Genomic DNA, 27,864 nt, shown 5'->3' with positions numbered 1-27,864 from the left:
ACTAATATTACTTGGGGTCCTCCGGTAACAAAAAGGTTATTACAGCAGTTCGAGTAACACCAGTGGATATTTTTAAACACCTGGAGACATTTCCGGCTCTTTTTGTCCTGGCTCTTTTTCACGGGAAGGCGAAATGCACCACACAAAACACAAACGTGGGGTGATAATTTCTAAATGGAGAGGTCCCCTGGTGATTCTCTGCCCGTGCAAATAAGACTTAAGTGTGCTTTTGAATGAAGTGGGGAATAAAAGGCATGTTTTAATGTTTGTGGGCCTCTTTTCAGATGTCAAATCACTGCAAAGAAAAAGGTCCTCTTAAAACTGGAAGCTTTGACACCGTTTCTTGCAAATGTATCCAAAACCAGCTTTGTCCCCTTTTGAAAGAAATGGAAAAATATGCTGATAAAGCTGCTTTAGTTTGTGTGTGCTTGAGCAGAATTCATATTTTGGTTTGAATTTCCCATTTTTTTTGCGACACAGTTGACATCTGTGTAGGAAGACTGACGTATGTTCATCTCCGAAGGTAACTTTAAAAGTTCCTGTCGACTATACAGCACATGTTCTGACACTGGCCTGAAATTGAAGCATTACCAAATTATGCCAAAGACTTGGGAGATGGGACCGGCCGCCTGTCTGCTCAGCCCTCAGCCTAATAGACGAGGGTCGGGGGAGTCGGGTAGGAATGAGTAAACTCGTCCTGCGGACTGACATCCTGTCAGGTGCAGCGTGTACTTTGCCTAAATTGGGCAAAAAAATGTCATCATCTTTTTAAGTTTGAGAGCTCCTGCGCTCAAAATATAGTTCATTAAAATATTTCTACATGCCAAAAGATGTTGAAGAAGCTAATCCAAATCTCTTTTTAAAACGTACTTTTTAATAGTAGTAATACTCTTGATGTAACCATACATTAAACATATGGTAATGAGAAGCTCTCCGAGGAAAACCAGTGAAGTAATTCTGCTAACGAGAGAGAGAAGTTTCCAGCAGCAGTCCCTGTTGGAGGAAATGTGAAATGGAAAAATCAATCTTCCGCTGCAACTGAATTGAAAAGTAGCTGCAGGAGAAGCAAATTGGGTCCATTTGCTGACCTTTAGAAATTAATTTGTCAGCCATTTTCAGATGTACAGTTCAAGTAGTGCTTAATGAAAAAACTCGACAGCCTCGCCGAGGCACGTCCGCACGCGCTCGGCTCTGCGGCGGGAAAAAAATACAGTAACTTTTGAGGGAATTAAAGCTTTACACTCCGGCGGCGTTACTGTCGAGCTTCACCTGTTTAGCTGCAGAGGACACCTTGATAAATTGCCCCTGAAATAATCTCCTGCGAGCCGTCATGACACGCTGTCGGCAAACAATCACCCAACCTCATTAGCATTGTGTATTGACATCAGTGTAAATCTCCGCTGAGAGCATTAGCATGCTGTGGAGTATTGATGTCCTTGTAAATCAACACTGGTGGTAAATACAGCAGGTAGGACAAGGACTCTGAGCACGACTCACTGCCACAGGTGTGCAGGGAAATGCAACCGGGAGGAGAAGAAGAAGCAGAGCTGGGAGGCTGAGCTGAAGGATGGGACACACCGGTGGGCTCGAGACTGTCACTGCAGACGAACAACAGCATCCATTGTCTGCTAACAGGCTTAAAATGAGCCTTTAAACAGTCTTTACCAAGAAGTTTAACGATCTTAACTTGAGGGCTGCAACTACCAATTGCTCTCGCTGCTACGGTCGTGTTGAAAGTTGATAAATGTTGTTTTAAAATCACTGGCAATCGACCTATTCCATCACTTATGTATGAGGATGTGTTGGCTCCTTCAACAACACTCCAAAAACCAAAGATTTTTCATTTAGCGTTATAAATATCACAGAAAAGCAGCAAAATCCTCACATTTAAGAAGCTGGAACCAACAAATGTTTGACATTTTGGCTTTTCGTTGCAGCTCTACTCAACATCAGTGTTGGACAGTAACGATTATGCAGTGATGCATCACAAGCTGCTCTGTGGTCTGGTGTTACGGCAGCAGATACTCATATATATGTATATATCTTTTGCCGGATGGCAGCAGGGTGAACAGACTGTAGCTGTGTGGGTGTCGTCGTGTCCATCGGGCTTTGTGCAGACATCTCACTCCACCGATGATGATGCTCTGGAGATGGTACCAGTGATGTTCTGGGTGGTTTTAGTCACCGGCTGTTGAGTCTTCCTGTCCTGGGCCGTGCACAAACCATGCCAGTAGTAGTAGTAGTAGTGTATGATTGAATGGACACTATTAACAAGATTCAGTGTCAGTGTACTGCTGATACTCTCTCCAGCAAAATCTGACATGCGTTGTTATGTTATACTCTCATTCTTCTTCATCGAAGTCGAAGGTTTGAGGTATTTAATGGTAACTGAGATAAATGTTACATGGAGGGTGACGGCCTCTCTCCCTCTCTGCAACACGGCTCATAAATACCATGTTGACCAGCGGTCATTACCAAGCTGCTGAGCTGCACAAGAAATCATTATTTAACGATCACAAAGTCGTCAGACAAAATAAACGAAATACAGGTTAATGACAGCTGTGCTGCGAGATCGACTGTGGTGACGTTACGATGATTAATGACAGAGGATCGTCATATTCAATACAGCAGGGGAGGCATCTCTTACATCTAACTGGGCTGTGAATAGAAATGTGAAAGACGTCGGCAAAACAGCTCTAAACTATGTAATAAATGTCAGTTGATGCTGCGCACATTCGGTGTAAGACCACCAGAGTGGTCGTTTAAACATGAAGACTTGTGTCCAGACAAGGAATCTCTCATCTGAGGTGAAACTTAATGTCAGTCCTCGTTGGAAACTGGATGAGGAAGAGAGAGATTTCACAGTTTTGGTAAAAAAAAAGTGTCAATAGTGGGGATTTTACAACTTTCCCTGAGTGAGCCTTCAAAAGTTTTCGGGGTGGTTAAAGTGGAGCTGAATGGATCGAGTGTGCCGTGTTGTCGTCGCGTGCTTGTTCAACAGATTTACTAACGCTCGCACTAATTCAAGCGACAGATGTCTTCCTCTGCAGTGAAACTCTTCATTAGTTGTGCTTGTCGAATTCAAGTGATTTTGATTCTGCGTCGTGTGCTCCTCTGGGCTCCGGGCCCGGGGCAGCTGCACTCATTACAACACACACACACACACACACACACACACACCTGCCCATCCGCCCCTCCACTTTAACTGGAATCCCCAAATCTGCTGCGAATGGTGGAGTCCCCTCAGAGGCATTTTCCCTTTATCACGAGTACGTAGAGCGCCGAGCTCGACCGCCTCCCGTCACAGAAAAACGTCCACTCAAGAGTGTCGACAGGAAATAAAGAGAGCGATGAAAACGGTTTAAACTGCCCCTTAGCAACACACAAAATGGCCGCATCCGTGGGGTGTGATGGAGTACAGACTCGCCTTTGGGTCTTTTTTTATTCATTTTGAGTCAACTTCTCTCTCCAGCTGGTGTTTTCAATGATGAGTGTTTTTATTTATTTTATTATCACACTTGGAGTGTTTAATTACTCCATTACTGCTGTATTCCTTCATCGGATCTCACTCTGTCTTTGAATATTGTTTTATATTACGTTTCTACACCTTACTGTTGACATTATAATGGAAATTCAAATAAAGTTGCCCTGCTAGAAGTCAACAACTGGACATTTCTGCCTGAAAAAGTGATGATAAATTACCTCTTTAATAGACCTTCCTTTAATTTCCAACTACACGCTTCCTCTCTTTTGAAAATGGGGCTTTATTGATTACATCAATTAAAGTTTGGCAAAGCTGAAAGATGGAGGAGTTGAAATCAGGTCTTGCACTGAGGACTGAAAAAAGTCAAGCAGAGCGTTGTAAGTGTAAGTTTAAGTGTAAGTGTAAGTTGCAAATCATTCAGTAACACAACATTCAATCAAAACTGTCACTTGTTTTTATACGTAGTTGAGACGAGGCTCTTTCACTGCGTCGGTCATAAATACAGTATATGGATATTGAAGATCTGACTGTTGCCTTATAATTTAGTGTTTTAATGTTCCTAAAATCTGAACGGTTGAGACTTAAATGTCTTAGCTTTGAAGTGTCAGGACGAGTCGGGCGTTTAGGGAGTCAATGTCACAGCAGTCAACTCCAAAGTCTTCATTCATAGTGACTCAAAGCTGCTGTAAGTGATATTTTTTTACTTATTTAAATGAGTGTTACACAGCTCTATAGTCCAACAGTAATCACTGAGCAGGATCCTCTTGTTTGCTGCTACTGTGTGTCAGACAGGAAGAAGCGCTCACAGCAGCTTTAAGTCCGACTTGGGTTCAGGTCCGATTTCACAAAGATGGACTTGATGACTATATAAGACTTCAGGTAGAAGTTGAAATGTATCAGTTGCACAAAGACGTATATTTCTGGACTTGCGTAGGACTAAGATGCTGAGAATTCTGGGTATATTTAAACTTTTTTTTTCCAAACTAAAAAACGAGGGTTGCCATGTCAGATTGCTCGGCTCTGTTCACTCCAGCAGAAATATCTTGGGGAAGAATTCAGCAGTTACTCAACTACACAAACTACTGAATAAATAATACTTCTGTGCTTGTCAGACGGCAGCAGGGTGAACAGACTTGACGTTAATAATGTAACAATATAAAAGAAAGTTTCATCAGCGTAAAGACAGATATTTTACTCAAGTATGACGACGTTTTGGTACTTTTTTCCATTCTGAACATCAGCACCACATGGAGAACTGACCAGGAATCAAAAAGGCAATCAATAAAGAACAGGCAGAATTGATACTAGCATTGGTATCAATAAATCCTCATCAGTTCCCATCCCTGTTGCAGACCAGTCTAAAATATGGACTCACAGAAGTCCAGAAGCAGCTACACATTGGTAATCAGAAAAAAAAAGCCAAGCTCCCAACAACTCTCTGTGGCTTTACTGCAGTTATTTAAAGTGAAGCAACACTCCGGTGAAACTCGACCCTTGTCTGACCATCCGTGTGACTTTCTCCAGCTCCCTGTTGACTTAATGAGAACACACTGCAGATTTATGTGCATGAGTTTTAAAAGTTTTGTTGCAGGGGTTATGAATTTGTAGAAGCTCTTTTTCCTTTAGAAGTTATTATTCCTGGCACAAAACACGAGATCCTTCAGAGGCCGGAGAGCTGCTACGTATCGGATTCATTTACTTCTCCACATCAGCACTTTCTTTTCCCATCGCTAGAAGATTAAACAAGGGTTTGTACAGGGATCGTGTCTCATTTCGTTTACCTCTGCCCAGAAGAGGCAATAATGGGCTCCGGGACGCACTGCAAATGAACGCCACGAGGCGAGCGAGTGTGTTGAACTTGTTTTTTAAAAAAAACAAAAGTGACGTGTTATTGTCAGGAACTTCTTTTCATCCGAGAAGTGCAAACCTCGGCACATTCCCGCTCAACTCAAAATATACCTGTGCTGTCAGTTTGTGTTGCCGTGTTTATTGTATATGTTGTATAATGTATTAGGTGGAGGGAGCTGGTGGAGGCTGCAGGGGGAAGAGGGCGCCTGCTGATCTGCCTGCCCTGCTGCCACTGTTACTGTGGCCCTCGACAAGAAGCATTAAAAATGGATTAAAGATGGATGGATGGATGGAATAAAAAAGCCTTGGTTAGTCTTCTTGTCTGGCATTATCTCGATATTCAGCTGCAGACGCACTATACAAAATGTTTGCACCAAAACAAATCAAGTCAGACAAAATACAGATTATTACAAATGCACATTTAAAAACCCTGACCTGAAGTTATGAGTCTGCATCTCCCCAAATATTAAAAAATAAAAAGACTAAAGGAGAAGAAAGCTATCTTTTTGCCACATTTTCAAAATGTCCCTGAGAATTTTGTTGCAATCCATCATTCTGTGAGCAGGTGTCAAACTGTGTTTCTCGCACCTCAACGCCTCAAACACAGCTGCCGTTAAACTGACTGTGAATGTGCAGCATCATTTTAAATCTCACTGAATAGACAGAGGATTTGTAGGAGCGAAGAGGTGCAACAGCGAGAGGTCGCCACTGATGCACTGGATCATGAAGTGCATGAAATGTGTCCAGCCAGAGAACGACTCAGAAACTGTACTATGTCCACCACCTCTATCTTTAGTACACATAAAGTGGTAGATTAAAGTTTACTTATCTCAAATGCAAAATTCAGATTCTGTAAAAATGGTTAATGAGTTTTAAATTTGCTTCCAGATGTTCTTTCATCTGGTTTCAGTGCACAGTTTTGATGTCCCACGACAGACGTGTTCAGAGGATTTTCCACTCTGACAAGAAAACTGTTGTGGGAAAACATCTGCGGTGAAACTCGTCCCACATTTGTACGTGAAAATGGACAAAAATCTACTCTGAAGCTAAAGTTTAGTTAACCTTTACTCTGTCACTGTAACAACCTGAAATGATGTGCGATTACTTTGCCTCTTTTATGTCTTTCTCTCTGTTCTTTCTTCCTTTCATCCTCTCCGTTAGCCGGGGGGAATTGATGGAGATGTGTCAGGGGGTCCAGAACCACAGGTGTTTGGGAGGTAGCCGGTAATGAAAGGCTTCCAGCAGAATGTTAATCAAGATTAACGAGAGAGAGAAGGGCCAGAACGCAGTGGTGCCTGACAATAGAGCGAACTGACGAGGCGTAACAAACGTCGGCCTCGGTACAAAGTCCACGCAGAGTCGCTCGGCGGGGGAGTTAGGCCGGCCAAGGACGGACATGTTGACACCCTCCTGGATTTCAAGAATCATGGACTGTCGCTCGACGGAGTGTGTAAATCCGTCTTCCAACTGAGGAAGCAATATGGCACCTTCTGGATGACCGAGGCGCCGAGAGTGAAGATATATCCGTCTGTCAGGTCTGGGTCCATCAGAAATATCAAACTCAAAATTATATAGATTTACGGGGGAATACTGCAAAAGCAGGATAGAATATCTGCTTCCTCTCCCGTTATATCCCACAAGATGCTACTGGATCCATTTTTATTGAAGCTTTTTGTTCAAACCAATCCTTATCTGTTTCTGTAATACCACCATAGTGGAAAAGGGCAGATTGCTTTGTTCTACAAGAAATAATCCCCACTGAACTCCCTGCAAACATGGCTGTAGAGACACTTCTATGGAAGTGGAGTTTCACTGCAAAGAAGGAAAAAGACAAAAGAGAAAAATGGCCACATGAACTCCAATAAAAATCAGTCCTAGTTAAGAAATAAAATGCTGACTAATTATTAAAATTATCAACGTGCTGATAACATTTCATTTTGTTACGACCCAGCTGAAGGGAGACCCTGGCGCAACATGGAAAAATGAGACTTCTCTCTCCCCAGCTCCTCAGAAACATCAGACATAAAGGATTTGCAGCACATTTAAAAAAGGATTATTCAAAATCTTTCACACAGAAACATATCAGTGAGGAGAGCAGAGCCCGCGGGAGCTGTGGGGGAAGCACAGGCATTTTAAATCACAAGCTTTAAGGCCAGAACCAATCAGCTCCCTGGAACAACCTACACACTCAGTCAGTCAGGTGAGCACACCTGCAGACACACGGAAAATGTTTATACGACATCAGAGTCATATCATTTGTTGTTTCTCTGCACTATGAATGTCAAGCATGAAAGATTTAGTTATATTTCATTAATCCAGTGACAAGTCATCTGGAACATACACTAGTGTGTACTTGAAGTACCGAAACCAAAGCAGTCGATGCAGAGAAACGTCTCCTGTGAATTATATATTTAGATTACTACTACTCATGCATTAATGTAAATTATTGGGAATTTGGTTGGTTGGTTGTCCTGCTTTTGCTTTAATTATGGCACTTTCTACTTTCTCCTGTTGGTCTCCACACATACGCCCTTCTGTTACCGACAAATCTATCATTTCTCTAGCCCACCTGTAGCGTCTGTCCTCGTTTCCCCTGCTGAGAAGTGGTTTATAAACTGCCACTCGTCCTCTGAGACACTATAGGACAGTCTGCTTCTGACAGGACAGCTGCTGATTTTGGACTCTTGCATTGTTTATTTAGCAATTTCTGTTTCTGCAATGAAGTTTCTTTTCTGTCTCTTTGGCAACTAAACTTGATGCATCGACCCTCTTGATGATGTGGTCACTCTGGGTCTGCCTGATCGTACTATGAGCTATGATTTGTCCTGAACTGGGATTGGTGGTGCACAACTTGTTTTAGGAAACTCTGAATGATAACTTCGACGTGAAAGCCAGTGATCGGATCAAAATTGAGAAGAGAGTTTGAAAAAGAACCATCCAAACTCAAATGCACGTTAAAAACAAGCAGCGAATGGAATGAGACGCTGTTTCCGGTCTATTGTGCGGCTCCCAGAGGCATCCATGCATTGTTTATTTTTCCCTTCATAGGAGGCCTGAGGGAGGAGGAAATTACCTTGTCGCTCGTCAGCGAGCTGCTGTAATAGCTCTGTGTATTGTCCGTATGGCAGCAGTAAACATGAACGTTGGAGCGTGTGCTGCTGTAGGCGGACAGGTGCTCATGCTAATCAAGTGGGAAAGAGTGTGTAGTGTTTGTGTGCATGTCTGCAGTTGTGTCTTCGCTTGTGTGTGTGTGTTTAGTTGCACCATCTGTGTGCACTTCCTCCAAATGTTAGCGTGGAAGTATTCCTGTGTGTGCGTCACATCACACATCTACTTAAATTCAACTTTGTACGTGTGTGTGTGTGTGTGTGTTAGCAGCCTGCTAATGAGAGAGATCCCATTTCCATGCTGCATTAAGATGACACAGACACTCACAGGCAGACGGGATCAAAGGTCAGACTGTGTATTTACAAGGGGTTGTTCATTGTGGTTGTCGATCGCATCGACTTGTCTCGCCTGTCAGGTCACACATTAACCCTCTGACCTCTCTGCATCTACACATATTCATGAACATGTTTGACTATAAGTGCGGTGGCCTCTGTGGGCTTAACACGTTTTTTAGTAAAAGGAGCCTGAACCTTTATGGACACAGTTATTAATTCAAAAGGACCAAATCAAATATACAGTATGCACAAGATACACCTCCCAGCACTAAAACCTGGTGATGGTAAACAGTACATGGACTTGCATTTATATACCGTCCAAGTGCTGATAACCTTTACCACATATATGCAGTCACATGCACATTACTAAACTGATGGCAGAGGCCGCCATGCAAGGTGCCGACCTGCTCGTCAAGAGCGATGCAGCGAATCCTGTCCTAACCAACCAATGAAATCTGTACGCTCGAACAGTCACACACCAATGGAACAGCCATCAGCAGCAATGTGGGGTTCAGTATCTTGCCCAAGGACAGTTTGTAGCTGGAAATCAATACCACTTACCTTCGCATAGCTGGACAATGGCGATGTCCACTAAAGTGGCATATGGCGATGTCCACAGGGAGCCATTGCAATGAACAATCACGTCGCTGAGCTGTAAGAAAGTCATAAACAGGACATGAAGATGTGACATTAAGGGGCAATCCATCCAACAGTTTCTTTCAATAAAACAACTCATGGTGGAGCTACAGGTAAAGTCAGAAATACATCCTCTGGGGACCACGAATGTACATTTAAAATTTGGTGCCAATCCATTAATTAGATGTTGAGATACTTTACTTTGACCACCAAAGTCTTTAGCATTCATCCTGAAGGGACTTTGAATACCTATAGCAAATGTCAGTTATTCATTTAATAGTCGTCGAGATGTTTCACTTTAAATCGTCAGAGGATCATTAAAGTTATAGGTATTCTTCCTCCAGGCACCATAAATGTCTGTACAATATTTAATCGCAATTCATCAAGTAGTTGTTGAAATATTTAAGTGGACGAGCAGACTGCCATCCCTAGAGCCGTGCTGCTAGCATAGCCATAGACAGCTTATTATTTTCTTCCCGGCAGCAGTTTGTCAACCAATTTATGTTCGACTGTGGTTCAGGTCCAGATGTGATTCGACTGTTTGGTTCTGTTGGTTTGGCTGCACAGAGATCTCCTCTTCTGCTTCAGCTACTTCTAGTTTTGTAGTCCACAAAACGTTGTAGTAGTAGAAGTAGATGTGGAGTGTCACTATGAGACACTCTCTGCAAGCCCTCAGACCCCAATTTGATTTTAAAAGATGTTATTTAGATCCATTTTTCAGCCAAAGGTTTCACAGTAGCTGCTAAGCTAAAAGCCTTAGCGTGAAGCCTGTCCGAAATGGGTGTGAATAACGTCTTTTATAAATCAATGTGATTACTCCAGTGTGATTTATACAGCTTAGCCTCCAGCTTCTTCAGTTGTTTAGGAGAACGCTGCAACACTGCTTTGCTGTGGAGCTCCAGAATATTTTGAGGGGGTGAGAATAAAATGACTTTTATAGGAGCACTTAACCCATAAATAAAATTTCAGACAATTTACTTCACATGTACACAGAAACAGTTTACACAAAACCCAATTTCTTCTGGAACGATGTTGAAGTGGGCTTTAAGTTTCAGTTGTTCTGACGGCGGCATCGTGGCGTGCAGCGTGGCGTGCAGCGTGGCGTGCAGCGTGGCTACAGCTGGCGGACTGTGTGTTGAGTGTCCAGCAGTGCATTGAGCCGCCGTACCTCTGCATGTCTGTCTGTCTGTCCTTGTCGTCCTGTCTGTCCTCACAGTCTCTCTGCCCATGCGTCTGCCTGTTTGCCCTTCCTAATTATCCCCTGGGGACAATAAAGATTGACTGAACTGGACTCTGCGGTCTGTGAATGACTGATCGCTTGTCCGTTGCCGGGGTAATGCGGTCTCACTGTAGGCGAACCTGTCGACCTTCGCAGCTGTCTGTCTGCCTGCCTGTCCGTCTCTCTGAGTCCGTCAAACTGTCTGCCTCCCCCCCGCTGCTCCTTCATCTTGGTGCCGGTTTTAATGTCTTCCCATCTCTGCCGCTGCCTGTCTGTCCACATCTCCAACTTGTCAGCATCCTCTTCAGCCCACTCGTGTGTCCGTATGGCAGGTTGTGTTCATATTTAATTCACAAAGTCTTTTTCATGGCAGCAAGAGAGAGAGAGAGATTTGAATTTGTTGGTTGGGGTTTTTTTTTTTTTTATCAATGGCCATCTGAGAGAGCAGAAAGTGATTAATCGGGAGCCAGAACGTCTATTCCTGAATGGGGATCCTAGAAAACAGCTTTCCAAGCTTATCACTGGCTGATAGCAGATCTCAGATTGGGAGGTTTGGAAAATTACATTTCTCACTGGCAGCTTTGCCAGCTGGAAGTCTTTGTGAATGAAAAGAAACGATGTTTCCACGCGCCGTGGTGCACAAGCTGCCATTACAATGTGTCAAATGCTTTGTAAGCCTCAGTCAGATGGGGTTTGTTGGCTTGACATGAAAATGTGATGGTTATTGAAATCGCAAGGTTTACACAGCTTTTGTCACACTTTAGTAGTAGTGTTGCAGTTCTCACATCTGACTCGAGTTTTCAGAGTCAGACATCAGCTCCACATTTCTTCAGTAATAAAGCGTTAGAGGGCTACATGCACTGAAGCAGCTATTGCATCATTAAAGGAATACTCAAACACCCAGAGTCTACATCACTACACCATACGATATTATGCTCCGAGGCGCCGTCGAAAGTATCGTGTTAAGCTGGTGTCGAATTCTCGCAAATTGGTGGAGTTTTCTTTGATGGGAACAGCCGACGTAGGGTAAGAAAGTTAGCCTGCTTGAAGTTTCACCATAGACGGAGAAGATGGTTGATGTTCATCCCAATAGTCGAGGCGATTGTGGTTTCACGAGACCGAGTCTGACCCAACCTGCGATTCCCAGGCGATGTTTTCAATCCCCAATTCCAAAAAATTTGGGACACTGTAAAAAGTAAATGTAAAAGCTGCTTGTTAGGTGGAGCGCATCACCCTGCAGCCATGTGTTGGTATTCTTCCTCTGTTTGGGTTGACCACAGTTTGGATACGGTCTAATTTATTTACTTTGGGTCCCTCTTATAATTAGGTGTCACTGCTCTTGGGTACCTTTCAGAACAGGTTTCTTTTTCGCATGGATTGGGGTCAATGAAGGCCACTTTCCTCCTTTTTTCTCATCTTATTAAAGCAAACTTTGCAACTTCGAGTTTGAAAAAGTTCTATTTAATTAGTATTTGCTTGCTACATGCAGTCTGGGACATGTTTAACCTTGCCTAAAGGGAGAGGAAATGGTTAGCTTAGCTTTTATCAAAAATTAAGGGAAAATAAGGGCCCAGTCTCCAGGATGTAATGTCAGCGGTTAACGTTTCTGCAAACCACAGATGTGCCCAAGGTAGACATTTGTACCAAACTCACATTATTTGTTTATTAGCCGACTTTCACATCATGGAGGTGGAGGGGATGGTGGTGGCGTTATTACAGGCAGACCATCTCAATCTATGATTGTGGCTACCCAAACAGGTATATTTAAGCCAAACCATGATGTTTTCCTAACCCTAACCAAGTGGTTTTTATATGTAAACCTAACCAGAGCATAAGCACAGCGTTGTGAAATAGAAAATGTATTCTGAAAAGGCGTAAAGTTGTGACATAAACAACTTATCTTTGGTTTTGCTTTATTCTGGCAAATGGGTTTTTTAAAAAAAGAAATGCTGTGTCTTGTGTCTTTTATGGCTTTTCTTCAGGCTCACTAAAATGTGCAAATCTGGCAACTCCTCAGAGGATAGGACTTTGTGAAACGCCACATGTGGTCACTTGGTTCAGCTGCTTTTCAAGAAATAACTTCAAAAAACACAAGATATAATGTGCAAATAAAATAGTTTTGAAATGGGTGTTGGAAGGCACATTCTTGGGCTTTTGGATGCAAAAAATTCTTCTGTATTTCCCAAAACAGGATTTAAAGAAAAAAAAAAACTAACACCTTTGATGAAGAACACTCGCTGTATGAAATATTCATAAGCTACATGTAAAAATAACATTTTAAAGGGAAAAATATCTGCTCTGTTTTCCTGAATTTACTGTTGATTCACATTAAAACATGTAGGTTCTTCAAAAAAAAACAGTCTTCCCTACATTAGGACTAATTGTACCAACAGCAGCGCCTGTTATTTGCACATCAAAAGGTCGTCTGAGGATAATTCAAACACCCTAGTTTTTCTTTTACAGATGTTGCTTGTAGCGTGTTTAGGTAAGCCAGGTGTCTGTCCATTATTAGAGGAAAACAAACACACACACACACACACGCCGCACACTTAGACACACATTTTTTTATCCATTAAGCCCAAGTAAATGTCGTGGGAGAGCTTGTTAGGGCCGTCGAGTGCCTTAATGTGCCGGGGGACGAGATGAGTGATGGAATAAAACAAAGGAGGTTGTGTGTTGTGGCTTTCATCCTCCTGTGTCTTTAGCAGAAGACGTTATTAGTTCGTACTCTGATTAAAGACGAGGCTCGTCTAAATGCCCGAGAGTCGCTCACTCTATTAGCCCTCATCACAATCCGCTGTGCGCTCCGTTCAATCACCACCTTATTCTGTTTTATTTATTTTTAAGCCAGTTTTGATTACTCTGTAGGTTACACTGATGACTTTATTGATTAAATGAATATTCATTCTTTGCCTTTTCTGCCTTTTATTCACAGTGAATAGCGCTGTGCTAAAGTGCTAATGAAGAAAATGCTAATATAACAGAAAATCTGCAACTGATTTAAAACTAAATGGTTCAAAATATGGTACAAAACAAAAGATGTTTGCAGAGTTTTGTGGAGGGCCGGGCAGAGCGGGGAGCCACTGCTCAGCTGCTCAGAGCCGGCTAGAGAGTCTGGATCAGAACCAGACCTTCTGGAGAATAAACACCTGGAGTCACCTCAGATTCTGCTCTGATCCGGAACCGTTTACTGACGGGAGGAGAGCTGAGAGTTTACTTTTAAACTATTGTTATTAAAAAAGTGGATTTATCTTCACTCCTGTTTATCGACCTGACTGCAGCAGCGGTCCGCGGCGCTGACCTCTGGTTTCAGGTGTTTGTTTTCTGTAATGTCGACTTCTGACTGGAGCTGGAGGGGAAGTGTACTTTACTTCATGACCGTAACATTACAGAGAGGAGAGGGGGGGAAAGCAGAGAGAGAACCAGAGTCTCCGGTGAGTGCCGACTTCACAGAGTTGACCTCAATGTGTGCTCTGCTCACCAACGTTAGCTTACAGCCAAGGTACCGTAAAGTAAGATGGCCATTTGGGGCAGATAAACACTGCATGAGTGACGTGAACAAGCACAAACTTTGCTGCCATCAAACTTGCTTTACTGATTAAATTCTATCTGATGTGATTGACGAGGTAATGTTTTAGAGTTTTGTTCATCTTAAATTTACCCTATCCAGAAAGTAGCGACCTAATGAAACAATGTTACTTTGAGTAAACTTGTGGATTTCTCTGGTTTGAACATTGTTGGAAACATTTGGGATGCAAGTACACAACACAACAAAACATATATAACAAAGGTCTTTTTGTTTTTTAGACATTTCAATGCAGAATTTTAAGTTAATAAACTGAAATGAATTAAACTGAAGTGGTTGCGAATTCCATATTAATCCAGTCTTACCTCCGATACCTTCTTGTTTGCTCTTTGTTGGCTGTACATGAATAAACTATGAATTAGGTGCTTGTGTCATTAGGGAGCAGGCAATCAATGCACTGTAAAGGACATCCCTTGAACGTGTTTGGGGTCAACGCAAAGGCTGAACCTGAGAATAAGATGCAAGCAACCATCCTTTATGACTACAGATCATTAGTATGATGGATTATACCCTCTGATGATGAGTCTGATCCATCTCAAAGATCAATTAGGAGAAAAAAAAAGACATTTTATGCTGTAAGGTTTGCGAGTTTCCTATAGAAGTACAGCCACTGTCGCAGTTTCACTCAGGTCTAATCTTGCGTAGTTAAACGCTTTTATTTCAGTGAAGTTATGTTAATATGAGCCAGAAACAGAAGCTGCTGTACAGACGTCATCATGCACATTTGACATTATCATTTCCCCACAAAGCTGCAGGGTTTTCCTCTGCTCTCGGTGCCTGCAGCTGCCTGGATATAAAGGGGAAAAAAGGATGTGAATCTTAGATTTTCTTTTTAAAGAGATGTCAGAAAACCAGTAAATAATGTCATCACTCGGCTCACTGCTGAGACTTTGTCACGGAGTGTAGGTCTCGCTGCACCTCTCAAAGATGTCAGGGACACACTGTAGTTGTAAGGAAGAGGTTATGGCTGGATTTTGATCATCGTGGCTTTAAATCTGATCAAAATACACCTCTAAAGTTTCACACAGGAAGAAAACAAAAGTATCAAATGTACTGGATCCAGAAAACACCACCCGATATGTGTGAAAATCATAGTACAACTAAATCCACAAGAAGAAAGTCTCCTAGGTAGAAAACAGGAAGCTAATCTGCAGCATCAGCTCCATTAGCAGCAGCTGACCTCAGACTGACTCGTGCTGTGAGTGCAGGCTCCTTTACATCCACATAACTTCACATTTAATCAGCTGCGCCACATAAACAGAAAATCAATGTCACCCATTCTCATCACATTAATACCTTGTTAACTGGAGAGTAAGCAGGATTATAGTGGAAAATTTAAATATATCACGGTTTTTACCCTCATCTTTGTATTGATGGTACAGTATGTGTAGCATGGTGGCACGCCGGCGAGCTCAAGATGGAAACATTTTCATCCCCAACATGTAAGCATTCAACTAAATGTCAGCGTGAAATTAACCTGTTTAACCCTGCAGCGACTCCAGGTTTATACACTATCAAGTGTCATTCAAACTCACTCAACTATATTTTTCTCCAAAAAGGTGTCATTTCCATAAAACATCACATTTTGAATATTGTCAAAACGGGGGGGGGCGGGCTGATTTAAGAATATGAAACAAGCAACCATGAAGCCAAAATAATCGTGGATCTAGATTTTGACCTTGAGTCCTTCCTTAAGGCCCCTATCCTCATTATTCATAAGAAAATTGTCAGTTAAATTAGCACGAACCAGTAATTGACCAGTAAGCCTGGACCGTTCTGTCGGGATGCTTATCTTCAGTAAAACTTCCTGCTTCAAACGACCGCATCATCACATCAAATGCTCTCAAAGTGAGTTTCATGTGCGTTTACCTCAGATTTAACCTCTTATATTTGATGTGTTGAGTTTACCAGTGTTGATCCACTGGGGCTGAGTGGATTGAGGATACACAGCAGCTTCACACACTAGCTACTCCAGGTGGCAGCGAGGAGCAACCGTTTGAAAATTAAACTTCAATACTGTACGCTGGGTTTTTTGATGCTTCACATCAAAAGCAAACCTGAGGGGGGAAGAGATGTTGGATGGACTGTTCAGTGTTTGGACTAATTTCCTAATGGTCAGAGAAGTGAAGACACCGCCGGACTTTAAACTGAGGAATTAATCTGTGACACTCTTATCTACCCAAAATACTTTGAGGACATTTTGACTTGATTCATCACGTTTGGGTGGCGAACTCACAGAAGTCTACTGAAAATGAGCCATCCTCTTAAGAGCAGCAGCTCCTTCAGTAATCTCCTTTATTCACCGCTAATTGCGATCATTATTCCACGGAGACAGTGACTGATTCCATTATAGCCGTCGCTCCAGTCGGGACTTCTCCATTTCAGTCGCTTTCGCCTGAATCCTCCTATGGCTGTCAGCTCCACGCAGTCCCCTCAGATCCCCTCAGATCTATAAACATCCTGAGCAGCGGCGTCAAGGGAGCAGGCAACCAAAGACCGGAGAAGAGAACAGTGACGGGTGCCTTTTTTTTTTTTTTTCTTCCAAGAGGAAGGAACCGAGTGAGACTGCAGGAACGAAATGGCAGAGACATATGCTCCTTAAGGGAAATGAAGGTTTTTTTTTGTCCCTTTTGTTCTTTCCTGCTCAATTCATCTTTTTAAAGTTGTCACAGAGGTGAGAGAGGCGAGCTCTTGACTGAAAGAGTCCATTTTGAGTCCCAGAGCAGTCATGAGAATGTAGGTTATTCACAATGAAAAGCTGCCACAGTGCTACTGAGCGGGGTAGTGAACCCAGGCTGCTCAGAGGACATCAGCTTGTATTGAGCGCTCACACACTCTTCACTGGATAAATAAAAATCCCTGTATGGTCTAACTTATGCACCACAACGCTACAATATGAAGGAAAGATGTGGAGTCTCATGATGTTTTTTAGTATCTCAGTCAACCAACAGTTTCTTTCAGTTACTGGGAACTGTGTCATTTGTCAGGACGTAGTTGAGGACATTATCCGGTGCCGCAGGAAATAAGTTAGCATTTTTCCACTTCTAGTTCCCTCGTCTCGAAGTCGACAGGTCTTTTCAATGTATTCTTTGGGTTGAATGCCTGAAATAAGGTCTCGAGATTTTCACATTTTGTTCTACAAAAAGTAAAATTGTCAGTAAATACCCCACGATTGAATTTTAAAGCGTTTACGTGCCTTCAAAAAAAAGGCAGTTGCTAACAAATGTCTTAATGAGACTACCGAGGTTGTCGGGACGTTAAAGGTGCCATTTGTAAGAAAAGTTGATTTGAGTCTCATTCACATCTCGTCTAATAATGACACTCTTGGTTTCCCGAACTCATCAAAAAGTGGAGTTCGGGATGGCGGCCAACCTGTCCTACAACCCCCAAAGCGTCACTTTTTGACAAGTTGGGAATGAGACTCAATTTTCTTGCACCTTTGAACATCATTATGCTGTACACCGAGACTCAATGTACTCACTAGTTTAACTTTACAGGCCAACTTAGTTGGAAACTATTCTACCTCAAACTTTTTCTACCCTGTTGATAGCACAATTTATAGTAGAGTAAGACACAATGTAGTCCGTTTATAGCCTAACATTAGCTTTTTACTTAAAAATATCATGAAAGTGGTGTTCATCTATGGAGATTAGCTTGCTGAACAAAGTGTAAGTAGAATTAACTAATTTTCTGAAAAATCCTGCAGGCTTTTTAACGAGGGAACCAGGGCGATGCTAACTTCAGGGTTAGCCTACACAAATACGTTATTGCTGCAGCATTATTGTCATCATTGTGGAACTACCTGCCCAGAAATCAACTTTTTAAAATATATTTATTTATTTTTATTTGTGCTCATAGTTAGTCTATGAACTGTGCTGACAAACGGTACAATAGGTCAAAGTTGAAGTTGCTCTGCAGTTCTCACTTCATGACCATGGGTTGTCGAGTGGATGAACACCAAAAATGAGTATAGGTTCTGGTCCCTGTCCCAACATATTGACTTCAGTTGGTCTCTAAATGTTTAGTGTAGTTTTGTAAATGAAACACTGTTGTACTCACAGTGCAACAGTTGTACTGATTGTACCGTTTGCTCGAATCTCTTAAACCCATCAGGTGTATCCCGGTAAAACTGTGATTCTCGCTGATACAGATAAAAAGCAGCAGATCTGTTACAAAAGGGATATTAAGCCTTGAAAAACGAGTAAGACTTTAATTACGCAAAGACCGTGCGGATCAATACAAGGGACGCATCACTAACATTTTTTCCACTCCGGCCGACTCCGAAACGGCTTCATAAAGTGCACGTGTCCGCATACAAGATAAGACAAATCGAGCACGCCTCATGTTTAATTCAAAACGCATGCAAGTACATTTTTGCCCGAGTCTGGACTAGATCCACATCTGTGACCACATCTTGGCCGAGTGTTACAAAAAAAGCGTCGGAGCCAATCTGTCGGGCACACACAACCACTTCATTGGAAATCAGATCCATCATCCCTGACGCTGGCTGGAGGGGAAATAGAGAGAGTTTCATTAAAGAAGAGGCAGCACTATTGGTTAATTGACAGACATTGATGGAGTTTGCTCGCAGCATAATTCTCAAACAGGTCCTTATTTTTTGCAGCATCTCACATCTTAAATTACACACACTTTTACATCATTATTCCCTGGCCACTAACCCTCATGGTAATCATCACAAGTACATCACGAAACCACACACGCTTTCTCCAGCCTTGGTCTAAACCCAACTGTAATAACTCAATTCTAATGTCAGCCTTAGAATTAATAATAGCCTTATTTTTGTCCCTAGATGATCGATGAGTCTGAGAACAGTTTTTAAGCGCGGCGCAAGTACACCATTCGTCTGTTTCCATGTCTGTTCAAACAACCCAATTATCTATCGGTACCTGGGCCTCGGATGGGCGGGGCCAGGTGGTGTTTAAGCCTTGAATGGGTGTGGCTAATTATTAATTGTTCATTAAAAGCCTGAAATGGATATTGGTTGATCATGCCAAACGGTGTAATTGACCCAAGCGTCAACCATGTGACTGCACGTTTGGCCAAATTTACCTTTGAAATCATTTTCATTCCAACGCAAATGTCTGGTTACACTTTCAGAATAAAAGCATGAAAACTACTCTGCTAGGTTTAGTTATTTTAGCTTAAAATAACCTCAGAAACTATTACGAATGAACGATCAATCCAGGCCTCCTCATGAACTTTCTGACTCTTTTTACTCCATTTGTCCTTTGCTCCGGTCATTATCACTCCCTGCTGGTATTGCACCTTCGTACATGCATTTACCTTTTGTGCCTAGACAAGGTAAACTGTGACACTCACACTGCCCTCTAGTGGATTGATGTTTCCATGAAGTGCCTTGGCATGAGACTGGGCTTGAAGTTGCCATATTTATAATTTATTAGAAAACCACGGAGCTTCAGATACATTTTTTATAAACTTAAATGAATAAACTTCAGCCAGCTATGGATACGGACACATTTTACTTGGATGATACTTGTAAAAACGACATTACTGGATACTCATTTCAGCCATCATGATCTAAATTTGAGCTTAACCCTTGAACCACATCTTAATTTTCTGAACCGCCCTTCGAAAAAGTGAGGTCAAAACAAACTTTCCAAAAGGGTCCTCACTCTGAGGGTAAGAAACACTGTTCCCCACAAAGCAGAAAAAAAGTAAACATGTATACACACAAATCAAAGGCAGTGGTTTAATTTTCATATATGGTTTCCCAATTGACTGAATTCCACTTTCAATAAGTGCGTAATCATGTTGGGAATGTGAAAGCAGAAAATGCAAACACACACACCAAGCAGTAATTTGCATATCATTTGTTTTCCTTAGACCAAAGAGAAATTAATAAATTAAAACTCATGGAGCTGGTGCAGATATAGAGGGGGGATGTAAAAGAATAAACAAGAGGAAAAGTATCATTATAAAGTGAGAAGAGGAGCAGTGGAAGAAAGAAAAGTAATTACAGAAGAATGGAGGAACGATACAATTAACAAGTTAAAAATTCACATTGAAGTTAGAAATCTGACAGCCAGCTTTCACAACGCACAGCGTCTTCTGCTCCAGGACCTTGTCATGTTCTGTGATTAAAGTATCTCTGAGCCCCCTCCACATGGTGAAATCACAGTCAAGCTGGAGAGAGTTGTTGAAGCCATCTGCCTCATTAGAGACGCCTTTGCATGCGCACCAGAAGTACGATACGTCCTCTGAGGCTGGGAGATTTAGAAAAACGTACTTCACTACCTGTGGCATCATGAGAACCTAAAAACTCCTACAAATCAGATCCTTGAAACAAACCTCACTGGGAAAATTTAGAAAACACACAGTCGTCTTTGAGAAAAAAGAAGAATTCATTTGGGGATTACTGAGAAACACACTTTTACTAGATGCATGTTGTTCATCCGCCCACAGCGCTTGATCCGTGTTGACTTATAGTAGCAGAGTAGCCCCGTCTGAGGATACAGGAGTCCAAAAATCTCCTTTTTTGCCTGGAGGGAATCTCATTTAGCGCTCCGGTCATGGGTCCACATCAAAGTTGGCTGAATAACAGATTTTCTCCTGGCTCTGACTGTGTTGAATAACGCTGATTATATACAGGTACTTTACGGTCGGACCGCAGATAGATTTTTTTATTATCCTTCATTTATCTAAGGGGGATTGACTGAGCATATATTTACTTTTCCAGCATAGTGCCCTGCTTCACTCAAACACAGTTAACATGCAGTCACACCTGGGAACAGCTCGGCTGGCTGAAATGACCGTGATGAGTCAAAATGGCAAATAACGCACGGCGATGAAAAAGTAATGATACATGTTCGCTCTCCTCCTGAGAACTAGAGACGCGACTAGAAACAGGAAGCAGGCTGACATTCAAAACGGCACAGTGGCTGTTTAACACCAACGATGTGAACAATACTTATTCTGTGGGTTTCGCTTTCATAGGCAAAGTTAGGCATTGAAGAGCTTAATTTCCTTAAATATCTCCTTATTTACCATGTTCACAACACTTGATATAGAGTCAGTCCCTTAACTTGCTTATTTTCAATAATACTAAAAAAGGTAAACACTTTTGGCAACTTGGACTTTTCAAATGTCAATAAAAGTACTTATATTCAGTACATTTGACCGTATGTAATGTTTATCTTAATGCTGAAACGACAGGTTGGAGGGGAAGGTGCGTGTCTAACATAAAAATTCAAGGGCTCTGCATCCTTAACTCAACCATTTTTTTTCCCCCCCCCCGATATCAGTTATCGTCCTGTGTCCCCTGCATCTCCTGTGCGTACTGGTGGCCTTCACAGTCATAGCAACACAAATAAACACGTAACTCTTGAACTTTGTACGTGATGTAACATGTTACATCTAAAAAACGGAAATGTTTGCAACAGGTCAATGTTGACGAACGCTGGTCTTCTAGGTGTCCGTCTAACCCATCCATCAACCCCAACCTCCGCCCCGCTTGGTCTTGTTCGCTCTTTGAACTACATCACCTGACATTTTTAACGCCTGGTATTTGGACAGATCTGTTTTCAACAGAACTTAATGGGAAGGACAGGTGTATCACCTGCATGCATTGAACTTTGGTCTATGCACTGCCACACAATTAGAAAGTCTTAAGGGTTGTTGAAGCAACATTGTTTAGGATTACATGATATTTGGCTCATGAGATCTGCGATGCCTCTCCACGCTCAACATTTTCTTATCACAGATTTGGTTTTAATTATTCATTTATTCTCTTCTTACTAAACATTGCGGTATTACTACAAGACATCTCATTCACAGAGCTAAACATGATATCAAACTACAGTTATCTTGCACCAGAGTTGTATATTCACTTGCTCGAGGACACTGAACATAACAAGGATCTCATTCACAGTGCAGATTTTTTACTTCTGGTCTGGAATGTATCACATTGCAGCTTGGACAGAAAAACTATGTGCTTCTGTTTATAGTGTATGTACAGTTATAGTATGTGTGAAGGCATGTAGGCTGAAGGTCTGCCAATTCCACCCGGACAGATTCCTGTGCTTTTATTATACGAAGCATATTTATGGCTCCAAAGTCCCTCATGTAAAGGGTGTACTTCAAGCCATCTGCTTGATGACCTTTAATTCACCAGTTGCTCATGAGACGCACACTGTATACAAACCGGTCTGCACGGCCACACATGAAATTAAAAACTAAAATGTTGAACTTGAGAACGAGAAATACATTTTTCTGAATTGACAAGTGTATTCATTGAGCTAATAAGATATTTAAAAAAGGATAAAAGCTGACTCTAGGGCTAAAGTATCTGTCCCTCCAAAACAGAAGTATGAACCACATTCCCTCCCCAGACAGCTTAACATCCATTCACACCTGGGCTCACCTAGCCCTACCAACTCACATAGAGGCCAGTTGGGTCAACGACCCACAAGTAGCGCTAACGACTCTGTAAGGACGCTCCCACACAGAGTTTAAAAGCCTGCCAACTCCCCTCCAGTTAGTTAAAACTGAAGCCTCTTGGATGAGAGGTGAAACGTCTTGAAAAAGTCCAGTTGCCTACGATACAGCACTTCGAATTACCATGACCTGGATGACTGAGAACCTTCATCAACATGAACCACATTTAAAGGCTGTTCTGATTCAGTTTTATCTGTCACATGCTGATGATGCCACGCTGTTTAAGACCCTAAAGTTCAGGAGCTACACATGGTTATGAGACTGGATCCTTCAAAATAAAAAAATAAAGACCCAAAACCTCACAGCGAGTGGAGTAGAAGGCCGGCGTGTCTACTCGTTAAGATCAAACCTCTTCAAGAATTTCAAAGTTGAAGTCCCACTGGTGAACTGGATCAAGTTTCATGATGTAAGAGTTGTCAGATAGATGTGGGTCCAACGCTCGACATAAAGCAATCCGTCAGTCAATCTTGATTTGAAGTGATGCCGCTCAAAGTCAAGTGTCTGACAAACTGAAGCTTTGTTCAGTCTGCCGACAAATCAAAGTTGTTTCTCAAATCAGACCTTTATTATTTATTTATTTACTTAAGTGATCAGATTGGATTTCTATGTTCAGACATGCGGACTGAGACATCTGTGGAAATTTGATCTAAGTGCAGCTCAAACCAACTCCAAATGTAGCAAGGATGTTTATTTTTGTTAATCTTTTTATATAACAACTCATGATGGACCAGAGATATCATCTTCTGTATTTCAAGAATTCTTTGATATCAAGCTGTGGCTCAGGAGATCAAGCTGATCCTCAACCCAGCGTCAGTATTCACAGGATTTTTCCCAGGACAGACCAAATGGACATCAGAGTTGAATGCCTGTTGTGTTTTATCAGCTGCAGAACTGAAGCCGACATCCACTTTAAAACAGTAACATCATAGATTATCACTTTAAACCACATTTACTATTGACAAGACAAAAGAGGAAGCCTGGAGTCACTCTTCATCACAGCAGCTGATAACCACAGCACTGAGGAGCAGGAATAAAAAGTACAATCCATCAACCGGCAGCTAACTGACATTTTACTCTCACTGTTGACGTTCCTATAGATCAGCGCTGTATGTGGAGATGATCTGGTGAATAAGCATGTTAGTGATGGTGGTATTCTTGGAGTTGCTCCCGTGGGGAGTTTAAAGTGATTATGAAGGATCTCGAGGCGGCCTCGACGAGGATCTGCCCGTGTTTGGTTTGGGCTGGGACTTAGACTTCGGCTTCATTCTGCTCTGCTGCTGCTGCTGCTGCCTCTGAGTGCTGACGTGCCGTTTTCACAAATGGCTTTCTGTCACCGATTTCTCAGCCAAGTGTGTCTGGACGAAGGCATTCACACTCAGAGGAAGCCCCCAAAATGGAGGATGAAACGACCCTTATTATTTCTACTTAAAGCGTTGCGTGCGAGGATGTACAACCCCTGAATAATTACTTGACATCCCATTAGGGTTTTTAAAAGTTTAAATCCTACAAAAGAGATTTGATCCTAAATGACGTTTCTTATCTGACAGAAGGGATTCCTACTGTACTCTAAATAATTAAAGCTGTGCTGAGAGGTTTTGAACAGTTCAGGCACTTTTTATCCAAATAAAACTCTGGGAGGAAATAGAAATAACGAATACTCAATGTCCACAAAAATTCACTCGTGATGCAATACAGCAAAATAGCTGCGATAAAAAAACTAAATGCTCAGTATTTGTTGTGACTACTTGGTTAGGTGTTGGTACATTTTGATGCCTGTGTTTTGACTTGTTGAAAAGTGTGTATTTGCACAACACAATCATGTAGTACGCAGCGACTCCACCTCCACCGTCAAAAATGACCCGAGAGCTGAATAAACACCACTAAAACCGTAAACCACCAGATTTTCACAATATAACAATTTCCTAGAGAGCAAATTAAAAGTCTCCTTGGGACTTTCTGGCCGACGGTGGCACTTTGGAGCAACTTCTGAGGAGTTGTGATCAGCATGCAAAAGTGTTTCCTCGGGCTGTCAATTTTAATTTGAAATTTGATCACTGGAAAATGAAAAACCTTCAATAATAACATTCACTGTGTGCGCAGCAGGTTGAGTCGTGTACTCTCCTGTGGGGCGGTTTTAAAATGTAAAAATAAATCACTCCTGTTGCTCCCTCAGTAAAATAGTCAATTGTTGTCCCCTCATTCATGAAAAGTGTGGAAGACTATGGAGTTGTTTTGTTCGGATAATCGTGACTGCAAACCGTCTGAAGTAGCGTGAGGAAGGATTTTAGCACAGATGGCAACATCGGCTGTTTGCTGATGTCGTCAACACATCCTTATAATTTACAAAAGGATTGAAGAGGTTGATTTCCAGTCACTCCTAAAACAACATGACCGCATCAGCGACAGGCTTCCCTTAGCCAAGAAAACCTGGTTGGTTATTTTACAGTCCCATGCTCTGGATTTTTAACAATCATTCTGTGTGCATCCAAACCCTGATACATCTTCTTCCTCCTCTCCACAGAGCTGTGTTGTTGCTCCAATCTTATTAAAGAGATGCATCTGTGAGCCACCACTGTTGCACTGGGTGACATGTTCCTTCATTATAAAACACACACAGTAGTTCAGCCCGACATACACTGCACTGCTGACAAATACTCACTAGAGCAGCAAAAAGTGTCCCGGAAGGTGTCTGACAATAGTGATAAATGCAGTATTTAATCTCGTTTGGAGTAAAGTTTGCTTGAAAAGAGGAGGATAACATTCATTTCACATGGTTCTATCCACAATGTTGGAGGTATATAATAAAACGTCTTAACCACTTGGCACCAGGATGCACTTTTCTTCCTCAAGGAACTGGCTGACTAAATTATTCTGCACTTAAACTCCACAAGGAACCATTTACAGAGCACGCAGGACTTCACTTTATCACTGTGTTTGCTGGCAACTGCCCCCCTCTGTTCAACTCCAAACCAAATGTGATTATTTCTGCCACCACAGCAGCTGTGTAAGCAACAACCCCCCCCCCCCCCCAAAAAACGCACAATCTGCAATATTTAGGAATAAAAATGAAATCATGACTTCCCCCAAAATGGACCCAGCCGGCCCTCATGTGGGTTGCTAGTTGAGCCCAGGTGTGAATGTTTAAGCTGTCTGGGGAGGGTGATAATGTCTTAGGACGCCTCCTCTGTTCAAACCATCTGTCTTCTCTGGCCAAGATGTTTACATCGTTAGTATAGAGTTCAGTAAAGCAGAACTCATAAAAACAACCCCCCAGCCCAAACACTGATCTCATTCACAGAGACTGAATGCATAAAAAATATTAACTTTTCCTCACTTTATTATTGATACTAAGAAAAAAAACAGCCACAGCAGTTTGAGACTAAAAAAAGACGATGTACTGCAGCTGCACCGACATGTCTCAAGAATACCGACTGTGTTCAAAGGAGGCGTTTTAAGTGAAAAAAATGCAAATGCTTGTTTTAATTTGTCCTCTGTAATCCTCCATATAGATTGAAAAAAATCCTTTAAAATAGGCCAGGAAGGCATTCATGTTTCTGTGGCAGAGCTCCAAAGTAATTCATTTCCCCGTAGTTCAATAGATTGTTTTGACTTTCGCTTTGCCGTCTAAATTTTCCAGATGATAAATGTGCAGCTTTAGGATTAGCTTATGGTAATGTGATGCTTTTATTCATCAGGCACAGAGAACACACACACACACACACACACACATCCATCTATACCCACGATGATTTATATGAGCCCAGTTTCTATTGTGTTAGAGGCTTCAGATACTACCTACGAGTTGTTTCAGTGAATTACACTTCCAGAAAGCATCTCCCCTCCTCGCCGGGCGTCCCCGCAGCAGCTTAAATGTTTCGGTCAGCTTCAATTTGAGTCCTGACAAAACGGCTGAACGCTCGCTCAGCCGGGCGAGTTCTCCGAAAATGCAACATCACCACGCTGTACTCCTGTCTGAGCATTGTTTTACATCGTGACCGTCAGCCAGCCCACATTACATGAGTTATTAAGCGAATGTAGAATACGTACAGCGTTTGGCTTTGACCTCCTCACTCCCCGCAGGGAAACGCCGAACTCAGCACAGCGGGGAGTGACAACAGGTGGTGAAGGGGATGCTCAGGAAAGCTACATTAAAACAGCAGTAGGCAGCTTCATGTGCCAGAAAAGTGGAGTTGGAGAGAAGTGACATCACCAGACCAGAGGCTGTAATAGGTGCTACGAGCATAACACACCCTAATCTGATTTTCCGATGGTCGAGGTTTGGCTGCATCGATTTTGATCGTTTATTCAAACTGTCCATCATGACGTCGTAAACATCTGGATCTGGCTAGTGTGTGCATTTGTTTTTGGAAGAGACTGAAATGAAGGAACAGATTTTTTAAAACCATTTTTCAGCCGTTTGCAGAAGCTGTAATGTGACGATGATGAAACAAAGTACACTTTGTTTTAGTGGCATAGCAACACGTAGCAGCTTCTTCCTTCAGGCTGAGCGCGTCCTCAGTACATCCTCAGCACTCCGCCATGAAAATACTTTTATATTTTATGACTTCCGGATAACTGGGAATCCGACCAGATGACGGGCTTTTAAATAACTCTATAGAATTAAGATGGTCTTCTTATGTAGGTCACTTGGATGAAGTTGAGGTGTTAATCATGAATCTGTTCTCGTGAAGTGCACTGCTATGATTAAAAGGATGCGTAAGGATGATCATGACGCAGTGAGAACGTGGTGGTACGGGCAGGAAAATACCTACGAACCACATACAAACATTAACAAAATATATGTATTTATAAGGATGCAAACAGTCACTCAAAAATGCCTCTTCAGGGGATAATGAAACTGAAATGCATGTCTTCTTTTATCACCTCTAAAGTCCCCAATAAAACAAAATGGGGTAAAACTGAAGGTGTACAGAGGGGCTTGGATATCAAAGGGTCCAGTTTAGACAGAAAACAGAAGAAACCTGCAGGCGTCAGGCTATTTAAAGGAAAGCAACACAAACACACTTGCACAAAATAAGCCCAGTCCTGATGCAGGTGATCTGATTAAATGCTGACTTCTGATCGTCACTCAACCAGGTTGTATAACGCTCACAAAGGACAGCAAAGAAATCTCAACAGGGTTTACCTGAGGTCTGGATGAGGTCTGCAGTGT

At 42.1% G+C, this 27,864-nt stretch overlaps 1 long non-coding RNA gene across 1 annotated transcript; it reads right to left on the bottom strand.

Moving 5' to 3' along the window:
- Nucleotides 1-864: 864 nt before the first annotated feature.
- On the bottom strand, nt 865-27,864 carry LOC311273001. Its single transcript, XR_014624630.1, has 3 exons — nt 27,838-27,864; nt 9,337-9,427; nt 865-993 (listed from the first exon to the last, which is right to left on the bottom strand). It is a non-coding gene; the product is annotated as an uncharacterized lncRNA (long non-coding RNA).

Source organism: Pagrus pagrus (genome assembly GCF_965226575.1).
Source record: "Pagrus pagrus genome assembly, chromosome: 17".
In the NCBI taxonomy this organism is placed as follows: Eukaryota; Metazoa; Chordata; class Actinopteri; order Spariformes; family Sparidae; genus Pagrus; species Pagrus pagrus.
This window is presented reverse-complemented; position numbering and strand designations above follow the sequence as displayed.